This window comes from Chenopodium quinoa, unplaced genomic scaffold (assembly GCF_001683475.1).
Source record: "Chenopodium quinoa cultivar QQ74 unplaced genomic scaffold, ASM168347v1, whole genome shotgun sequence".
Taxonomy (NCBI): Eukaryota; Viridiplantae; Streptophyta; class Magnoliopsida; order Caryophyllales; family Amaranthaceae; genus Chenopodium; species Chenopodium quinoa.
In genome coordinates this window covers 2,772,047-2,783,431 of record NW_018743292.1, presented here as the reverse complement: position 1 = coordinate 2,783,431, position 11,385 = coordinate 2,772,047, and positions in this window count along the sequence as shown.

Here is an 11,385-nt window from a genome sequence, read left to right as displayed (position 1 = left end):
TACTTAAATTATTTTTATTAAACTATTAAAACTTAGGATTTTTTAACATAAACAGACAAATCTTTGGCCGATTCTCCCATATTGAACAGATTTATAATTCTGCCCAATAATTAATTTCATCTTAAAATTGAAGATTTAACCGTTGAAATTATGAATTAATATGAGAAAAATAATTTTGGGAGATGAAAAAATTTGAAAATTAATTGAATAATTGAAGAAAATGAAGATAATAATAGAAAGTAAATAAGAAAATATAGAATTCTGGAAGATATAGAGTTTTTTTTGGGAATTAAAATGGTAGATTGAAAAAAATTTGGGAAGAAAGATATCTGAATTTTTGGGAAAAAATTTTGGGAATTAGAAGGTTTGCAGGTTTGGGCGAAGGTTTTTAAAGGGAGGGTACATTCAATGTATTTGGAGGTTTTTAGAGGAATGGTACATTCAATGCCAGCTGTCCAGCTCAAAAAAAATTAAAAAATTATATCATGTATGGCCTGAACCCAAGATCTTGTATACACGGTATACTTGCTCTAACCACTACTCCAACTACAATTTCATGATATTATACCAAACTTAATTAGATATATCTAGATTTTGGGGGCCCTCAAATATGAGGCCTTGTTCCGTTGACCACCTCGCTCCGGCCTAGAATTACCCCTGATTAGATCTGCATGTAAAAACAAAATTCAATATACAAAACATAAACAGATAATCGTTAAGTATCCCAAATAAATACAATGTAAGTAATAATTACAAATATAACTTTAAACATAGAATTTTAAAAATTACCCGTACATTGATTACCTAAAACTAACACAAAATTACTAACACAAAATTCGCTTGATGGGGTTTTGTATTGATAAGATGTGTCAATTTATAATGGTATATATCACAAATTTTGATTTAATTATAATTAACGAACAATTTTTATTTCTCATCATAAATACTATTAAAATTTATCTTATAATGGTAGGTATCAAATTTTATTATAATCGTTTATCATTTGACTTTTTTTTATTTATTTTATTGGGTTATCATGAAGTCATATTCTCATTCCATAAATATCTACATGTACTCATAAATTATGATATTATAATTATGTATTTTTCTATTTGAATCCACCATATTTCTCCACCATATCATAAATTAAAAAATTAATATTTAAACCCACCATATTTCTCCACCAAGTTTAGTTACGTGGAGATTTTCACCATATCATAAATTTTAAAAAATAAAAATAAAAAAAATATTTGAACTCACCATATTTCTCCACCAAATACAATTATGAGAGATAATTTTTGGATAGTAGGATATTTTCATAAATTTGAACCCAATTAAATATTTTTTTTGGAGATTTAAAAAGTTAAAATAGTAAGAATATATGGACACGAAGAGAAAATATAAATTAAAAAGATAAAAATTCACAATTAGCAAAAGATAAACAAAAAGGATACACCTTAATCAGCAAATCCCATTTGTGACTTAAAATCCAAATTAATGGTTGACAATCACACCATTGCGTTTTCAGCCTATGTTGATAGCCCAATAAATCCAGACCTTGTGTTCACCATTTAACAAGAGAATGATACGTGGATCAATTTTGAGCCAGAAGGCTCAAAAACCTTGAAACATTTGAGGCGACAATTTTACGTTCTTCACTTTATAGGGGTGATATTTTAGTATTTGTGAAAACAATTCGTATAAGAAAAAGAAAAAGGGAGTTTTAACAACTTTTAAGATTGTTGTTATGACTTGTCAATTTGTCATATAGCATAAAAAGGAAAGCATTGTTCATGATCCTTTCTTTTGCCAAAAAGATTCCATAAGTCAGTCCTATTTATCACTTTTTAAGATTCAATCCCTCCACTTTGACATCTTTTTAATCAGACTATGAGATTGAAAGAAAAATCTTTTTTCACGAAACTAGTTTTTCCGGTATTCTTTATTTGATTTGTTAAGAGTGAAAATCATTTTATTACAAGATAATTAGATGAAATTTTCCTTAAAATCAAAGTAGGTCATTTTTTTTTCTTATCCTTTCATGTCTTCCTAAGCTAATTGAAAATTTTCCAAGCCAAAATCAAGCAAGAGCTTAGGTAAGCTCAGCTTGATTAAAAAATGCTCAAGATGATCTTGGCCTGAGCTAAAAATCTCAATAGTTAGCTAGGCTTTAATCGAGCTCAAAGTCTCGGTAACTAGTTAGGCAGGAATCAAGCCCTCTACATACCTTTTTTCTATCCGGTCTAGTATTCTACAAATGAGTCTACTGAATTATTACGATTTTGGCCTAGTGGTAAAGATTAAAGGCATGCGTGCAATAGTTCACAACTTCACATTATCCCCCCCCCCCCCTTCTATCTCATCTAGTTTCCTACCAATGAATGAATTTATTAAACATTTAAACTAATAAGGTTTTGGTCTAGTGGCAAAGATTAAAGGCATATGTACAATAGTTCACAAGTTCATATTACCACCCCCACCCCACCATCCATTTGTAATTTGTATTTTCCTAGAGACTCGGTACTCATAAAAAAAAAGATAAAGTTTATTCCTATGTTTTAAATCAATCACCCTAGAACCAGAAACAGGTAGAGTCTCAAAACACCATATGTTTTATGCCTAGTTCACTTGCCATTGGTAATACTATGCTTGATGCAATGGCACTACATACAACTGGCCCATAAAGATGTAATTCTTTCAGATAAAAAAAACCAGTCCTACATTCTCTTAAAGTGGCATGATTAAGGTCCTGGTCTTATTCCTGTACCTGAACTCACATAGAGGAAGCTTCTCTAGGACAAACAGGCAACTTCAAAAGTAAACAAGGAAAAACAAATGGATAAATGGAAATCAAAGAATAAAAAGCTTTATAAGTAAAAGATAATATGGTATGTGGCTACTTTTGATGAAATGAGGAACACATCTAACTCTCTTTCAAGTTTCAACAAAAAAATATTCATGCAAGAATGATATAATAGTCGGAACGTCTATGGATAATACTCCGTGATGCAAATTAAGTTTCACAAAGATCAAATTCATTTCACTGTAAACGACGCTTCCACTATCAGAAACAGTCAGATCACTTGGGTTGTGATGCTTGGACAGACAAAGGCAGATGCAACAGTAAGTTGATGAGCCAGGCAAAATATCAGGCCTGACCTTTTTGAAGAATAAATGTCACACCAGTACAACCAATCTAAAATAAAGGGAGGAAGATTTGATAGCTTTACCTTGTGAAAAATAAACAGATTAAGTGCAGAACGGGACATTGGAAAATGATGGGTTGCTTATTCAACATATGCATTATGCTTTCATAAACCGAATTCTGCAAGAAAAGGGCCTTGATAATTCAGATATAATATTCTTACAAGTTAAATATAAAAATATCTAAACAATTTACAGCAGGAATCCCTAATTGTTTTCCTACAAATTTCTTCTCACACTCCAAATTTCAATCCATAACAGCACAGTTTCAAATTAAGTGCTTACATTCCAAATCCAAGCAGTAGGTGCAAGAAGATTTTTGAAACTTGGGAATGTTAATGGCAACTCCAGTAAGGTAAATCCAATCAGACTAATGTACATCAAATAGAGTCACTAACTATGCGAAGTTCATTAAAGTTTTGCCATCTCTTCTACAAACTAATGATGCCTAAACAAATCGTAAGTACAGGATCTATAGATTTTATCTTTTGGAGGTAAATCCTCTGTACAAACAAGAACCTACTGTCTTATCATCAAATATCTCAGAACAGCTATGTTATGTTTACTCAGGGATATCAAATCAGACGTGAACGAGTGTTGATCTTAGTGATTTAATGAAAAGATTTGAGTTTTTGATCCAGATGAAGTGTCAAAGAACCCATACTCAAGTCAATGTGTTGGGGATACAGCATGGGTGCTTAAGGTAAATTAAGGAATTCCAGCAACGTAGCAGAAGAGTAAGAAAAGCAGAAAACCATGTTAAGCTTAAGACACAACTTCCATTTAGGATACTGCTTATTATTAGAACAAATTTGAAAGACAATCTTTGCCAGAAAGGAAAAGCACAAATGTAAACATCCAGAATAAAAGTAAATGATGTGAGCGTCATTCATAGCAATGGAAATATCAAACCCCCTCAGGAATATAGCTCAACTAAATTACAACCTCTAGCTGCAAACTGCTCCTCATATTTCTAAAATACATGCACCATATAGAATTAATTTAATCAAGTACAGCCGCAAGTAAAACTTGAGGCAACAAAGTTGGAAACATATGAAGAATAATGTCTTGTAGCCCCTTTTTCCTCTCCTCTTTCTTCATCTAGAATCTCATTCCATTGGCCATATGCCCAAAGTTTGCTCATTAGGTGTCCATGTTGCCATTCTTAAATACGTCAATCTTAGATAAGCAAACACTTTCTCTATATGCTACTTACTAAACAGCCACATATACAAGACTAGATAACAGGCATTTGATTCGGTTACGACTACATCAAAAGTGCAAGTACATAATTTGCAGAGATAAGCCAGACCAGCTTAAAGTATACATATTCAACTTAAAGTTGCAAGTCCAGAGTACGTCGATCTTAGATAAGCAAAAACTGATATTTTGCTCATGCTGCTCACTAAACAATCGAGTATACAGTATCAGACCAGGCAACAAGCACTTGGTTCAGGTCTAGCTATAACACCTTAGGTAAATGGGAAGCAGGGAAGAGATTCCCTAAATGGCTCATCTATCATGTCTTTATATCTTCTAAATGATTTAGTTAGATTCTTCATACATAAGGGGGAAAAAGTAGTTTGAATAAATAAGAAGAAATAGAAAGACAGTTACAATGACTAAACCTGGATATAAAAGAAGACTGATGACATTTTAAAAATCCCTAGTCCTCGAAAGCTTGTTGGTTGAGAGAATTTGGCGTGGAAGAGAAAGTTTTTTTTAAAAAAAAAAAAAAAAAAAAAAAAAAAAAAAAAAAAAAAAAAAAAAACTGCATGGAAGCTAGTTCATTTCAATTTATAAATGGGAATCGAAAGGAAGGAAATTGACAGGAATGGGCAAAGGTCTCCTTAATAAACGTCTCCTCAGGCCTTAAACTTTACAACCAGATTTTATAAAATCGAATGGGAAAAAAAAAAATATAATAATAATAATAATGCTGGGTCTTTTAATTTATTTTCAGTTCTTTGTAAGGAGTTGACAAGCAAAGGAATGAAGGATAGCTATTATTCCTACTACATTGAACAATATGACAGAAATGCTACTTCCAACCTATTCTTGCTTTACAATTCCATTCCTTCCTTTTGCCGTGCCCTTCACCTCCTTTGTAACCATTATATAAAAAGAAGCAAGGCCATATACTCTTATAGTTTCACTGTGACAAAATTTCAGCACTAGGAAACCTCATACATAGAAGCATCCTGCAGAACTATAACTTCAAAAGTTTGGACCGAATATATCCAGGACATTCAAGATTAACATGATTTCAGTCTCAAAAATTCAATTATCTTTCTAGGCTAATACAAAAGTTCGATTAGTCTTTTGACAATCATCAATAGCCTAAGACACACCATAATACATGTTATACACTCTCAGGTCCATATACTCTTGATCTTGAAACACCATAGGTTTATGCTTCAGCAGTAGCAACAACACCTCTATGATTTCAATTGCATGCTACGTAGAAACACCTTTGAGAATTAATTTCATTAGAGAAAGTATTATTGGGGAAAGTTATTGTTATGCTGTTAAGGAATACATAATGGTAAAAACAATGCTCGGTCATCATAACTTCATAGGTTCTACTCTAGAAGGTGCAACTACTACTGCCTAACCTCCCTTAACCGTAAAGTCCCTCAGTATTGTTCCACATTGACATTAAAGTTTCTCAATGCGCAATTTTGACCATTAATGTCTCTAATTATCTACTAATAAAAATAGATGAAAAGTTAATTATTGAAATCCAATAATATTTCGATAGTAATATTTGTTTATTATTGGTCAAAGTACGACTTGTGACAACAATTCATTAAATTTGTGTGTCTTTATGTGATTTTGTAACCAATATAATTTCATCACAGCTACATGCCTGCACTGATCTATATAATTCATTGGATGAACCAAATATAAGAATTTTCGATAATAGGGAAATGAAAAATATTGACTGATGTTCAAAAGTGACATACTGACTCAAACAAACACAGTAAGAACTAGCGATTCTTCCCTGAGTTTCTCCTGAAAAGTGCTATGCGTTTTCATTATAAGGCTGTTGTAAGATGATGAGGGAGAGATGCAACCATGTAACATCCCCAAGCCAAATTAACCAACTTAACAATACAACGACATCCTTCTCACATGAATAATAAATGATACACAATATGTCCTACACCCAGAGCCTATTTTTAAATGACTGAATATATGAGCACCATTGTTACCCAAGATTAAGATGCAACCTCATTTCTTACGCTCACTAACCCCAATTTATATGTACTCGCCCTTACATAGTGTTTCTGAAGAATATAATGCAGTAATTATTCCACAAACCAACTTACAGAAGCAGAAGAATGTTACAGGTTTTGCTCTAAGGTTCAGACCAAACCTTCAAAAAAGTATGAGGTCAAACATAGGCTCCTTATTCGCTGTACCAAAAGGACGACAGACAACTACAGCCTTAAAGGACCAGACATGAACCAAACTAAAACTAAGACAATAAATAAGGCTGACAAGTTTGGAAAATTGGATGGATTTCTCAAAGGCGATGTGTGTTAACTTCCTAATATACTCAGCCATGTACTAAAAACAAATGTTAAAGATGTTTTAATAGCTTCATCAACCATCTAACCCAAAAATTAACTTCTTTTTCTTTTTTTTGAAATGGATCCTAATCCACATAGAATAAGGGGGAAAAAATGGTATGACTACTTCAAGTTTTGCTTCAAGGTTGACAGCAGAAACAACATATCAGAACCTTAATCTCAATGATGAGGCAAGCACTACATGAAACAAGATTTTATCTCATGTAGTCATTGACCAAGTGCTATATGCTACTGTAAGACCAATTTCAACCTCTTCAAACCTTGTAGAATTCAATGTTGCCTTGAAAAGATGGGAAAGCAATCATATATAACACCACTCACTCCAGAAAATTCAAATAGTTTGTATTAAAATTGTATTGGTGATGCACTGTTAAATATTTCTTTCGTGAGTCCTTCCAGGGTAAACAACGTCCTAATTTCTTCTTTACTCCAAAATTTTAAAATTTTGCATTCCGTTGCTCATGAATTCCAACTTCCAATGACTCACAAACTAAACTATTAGCGATCATATCAATTTAATAATGTAATGTCGGTGACAATACATACCATGAAATGATCACTGAATGACGAAGAAATTGAATTTAATTTACACACTTGATTGACTAAATATTGCCCTTAGTAAGTCAATATTACACCAAAGAAAGACAAATATAAAACATCATTTGTGATCAAACAGTAAACACATTCCATTTCCACCATTGCATGATATAATTACCAAATTCCAACAGATTCAGTCATAACAACAATTATCATCCTAATCGAAACCCTAATCAAACTCTATCTCCAAATTCCACAAACTAATCAGAACAACAGGAAAAAAAAAAAAAAAAAAAAAGAGAGAGAGAGACTTGGCAAAAATTAAAGACTTACGTTCAGTTCAAACAATCATCAATTACGCTTTGATCCTCAACGACAACGCTTAATTCGTCGACATCACACTGAAATAATTGATTCCAAAAAAAATTAGGCCAAAATTTTAGCAAATTCATCAATGATCTAACAATAAAACAGTGATTAACCTAAAAGAAGTTCATCTGACAAATAAATAATCAAAATTTTGAAACCCTAACTCTGCCGAAATTTGTACGGATGCAGTTAGGAGAGAGAAAATAATTGGATGACTGAATGAATCATTCTTTGGCCGACATTGCAGATTCAAAGCTTGATTCGAACGAATCGCCGCCATTGATGCGTAATTTTCGCCGATAACCACCGTGTTTGGTGGTGGAAGAATTGTTTATTTTTGATCTGAAATTTTTTATTCGAAAGAAGAATCACCGAATTTGGCTCCAACAAAATCCCGCCGCCCATCTTGTTTTCCCTCTTTTCCGCGTACGCACAAATTGAAAAAACCGCGCGTTTTTATGGTTTCAAAATATGGGCACAAATTGAAAACTTGAAAATTTTCCCTTTTTTTTTTTTTGGGGTTGGTGTTTTTTAAAGGTAAAGGGTGTGAATATGTCGGAAAAAAATAATAATAAGCAGTTCTTCTATTTTGTAACCATCGTAATACTTTTCTTTTACGTCCGTTTCTTAATAATTACAACACTTCCATATTTGAAAAGAACTCACCATTATTTTATAATTTCTCTCTCATAGTAACCTTATTTTCACAAATATTTTATTATTTCTTTTTCTTACTAATCCCACTTACACTACTTACTTTTTTATAATTTCCTTCTCCTACTCTAACAATATTTTATATTATAAGAAATCCTTTTTTGGACTCCACCGTATAATTTTTCTTAAACTTTGTGAACTCCCTAATGTTGCGATTATTACAAAATAGAGGGAGTAATACTATGAAATACTTTGTAATTTATATTGTTACGGTGAATTGAGAAGTCTATTTTAACAATGTTATGTTTCACTCAAGTTTAAATGTTTAATATGAAACCCGTGAATTAAACGGTAAATACGTATGTGAAAATCCCTTGATTTTATAAAGATTGGTTATTTATAAAAAGGTATAACTAGGCATGCTAATAAGGAGATACAACTAGTGAGCTACTTAAGATTGATTACTACAAATTATTCTGCTCATTCTAATCATGTACACTATGATTTAGGCATATATATTTATTATTTTGTTTTGATTTTTTTTTTTTTCTGTTTAGTTTAATTGATTTAAGCCAAGACTATAATTGTCAAATTGTTAAAAAAAAAAAAAAAGACTATAATTGTCAAATAGAGAGTAAATTCATAGCATTTTAATTTAGTTTCCCATTGATTAATTTGAGATTCATAGTTTCACGTATACAAAATTATTTAAATCTCACTTGTGTCACAAATCAATTTTAGAGTTAATATTGTCAAAATCTATGCTTAAGCTCACAAAAGTCTTAGTTTTGGTGTTGCTTGTCAAAAGGGCATAGTGTTCCATGCATATCATCGAGTCGTGCAAAACTTCAAGGCTTGACTTAAAGTGAGCTCAATTAAGATTTCATGTTGACTTCAATATTAGTTGAGATTGAGATATTATTGTCTGTGCAGTATTTTATATGGAGTGTTTTCTTTAAGTTGAAAAATTAGTCAGTTTTCTTATATTGCATTTGTATGTAGACTTTAAATACAATACTTTGTAGTGTATTAAAAAAAATTAAATTATGCTACAAATCAGGGTTGTCTTAAACATTTTAGAGGCTGTTCTAATCTTAAAAATTGGCCCTATTTTTTATTTTTTTTAGGAATAAAAAAAAGTTTAAAAGATGTTTTTATCACCATAATCCAAAAAAAAAAAAAAAAAGATAATACAAGTATTGAAGCTACCATTGCTACTTTCAACATATCATGTTCTACCGGTTAAATTGATATGATAAATATTATGAAAAAAAATAAACAAATAAAATTGATATAATAAATGTATTCTACTAAGAATCAACATATCCCTAGCAGAGAACCGCAAGTAGACTTTCTTCAAAATTTAGGCACGAAACAACCTAGTTCTCTGCTAATTGAAATGTATCAATCTTCAAGACAATTATAAAACTTTAAATCAATCTAATTTTTTTCTCCTCAACAACAAATTCGACCAATATTTTATAATGAAAAGATAGAAATTTGGTAGGACCGTGGAGTATATATTGGATGTATAATTTTAGCCATTGAAATTTAAAAAGAGGAAAAAATGGATTCAATTCCTCCATTGACAACTATGGAGAAGATTGCATAAATTATAGGAAATAATAGGGAAGGTTAGAAATTTATTGTGGGAATTACAAGAATTAAGTTAGTAATTAGAGGGTTTTATTTTTAAAAAGGGAGAAATTAAAGGAAATTAAAGATTTGGAATAACTTTAATCTTTCTGTTAAAAACAAGGAAGCTTAATTACTGTTATACAATTGATAGGTGTAGAGGTTGAATGTCATTAAGGGAGAGGGGAGGGAAGTTTCGTTTGCTTAAACTAAAAAAAAATAAAAATTGGGCCCCTTTGGTTTTGGGGCCCTGTGCAGCTGGTCTGCTTGCACAGGCCCAAAACCGGCCCTGCTACAAATGTACAGGGATGAATTATGCCCAAGAGTGAAAGGGCAACCGACACTGTTGTTGTAAAAAGTTACTTGAGTTGAGTTTGATTTTGATCGAACGGAGGTTCAAATTTTCAAGTTCAAAAGTCTTTAAACATGCTAAATTTGACGAGCTTGACTTGCATAAGGAGTTATGCTTTTCATTTTCAACCAAACAACACTTTTGATCCCTTCTTCCCAACAAATTACATGTGCACGCACGATATAAACTCCTTCACGTGAAAGTTCCACTCTATACTTTCAACCAAACGGCCTTCCATCACATAATAACTAGTGTACTACTTGAAATTGGCCTCAATATCTTTACAAATTTATGTTTATTATAATTGGCTTTACCTTCCTTTTTTTTTTGGTGTTTAAAGAGCCATAAAGGACGGGGGTGAGAATCAATCCTAAGATTTTCAGGAATCGGGAAGGAAGCTCTAACCACTTGAGCTATTCCTCACTTTTTCATTAGCCTTAACTTGTTGAGTTTAGGGCTCAAAATGATGAACTTCATACATACACCATGAATGCAAGCACGCTGTATTACACTTCTATGTCAAAATTCAATGTCATAATTCATATAATGTCACAAGCACACAGTCGATAATCTTCTTATACACCTAGACGTACATGCATTTGATTTGGTTTGTATATTTATTGCATTTACACGTACACAATGTCGTAGTTACACTACCATTGTATTTATAAACATGTCATGGTATAGCTTATGTAATGAATTGATCAATGACTCAATGACTATTAGTTTAGGGGCCGTTTGGTTGGGGGTATTCAAGAAAGGGAAAGGTAATCAACTACCTTAAATCCCTTTGATAATGTTTGTTACACAAATTCATTCATTCCCTTTACCCCTTCTATTACCCATTTTCCTCTATTACTCCAACAATGATATTTTGAAATGTGTATGAAAATAGACTCATTTTTTTATTTTTTTTTATAATGGAGATAAATCTATTATGTATATCATTATTTTTCATTTTTTTATTTATTAAAATTCACTTTGTCACAAGATTACATATATAAAATCTATATTATCCACTAATATGAGTATTCTTTT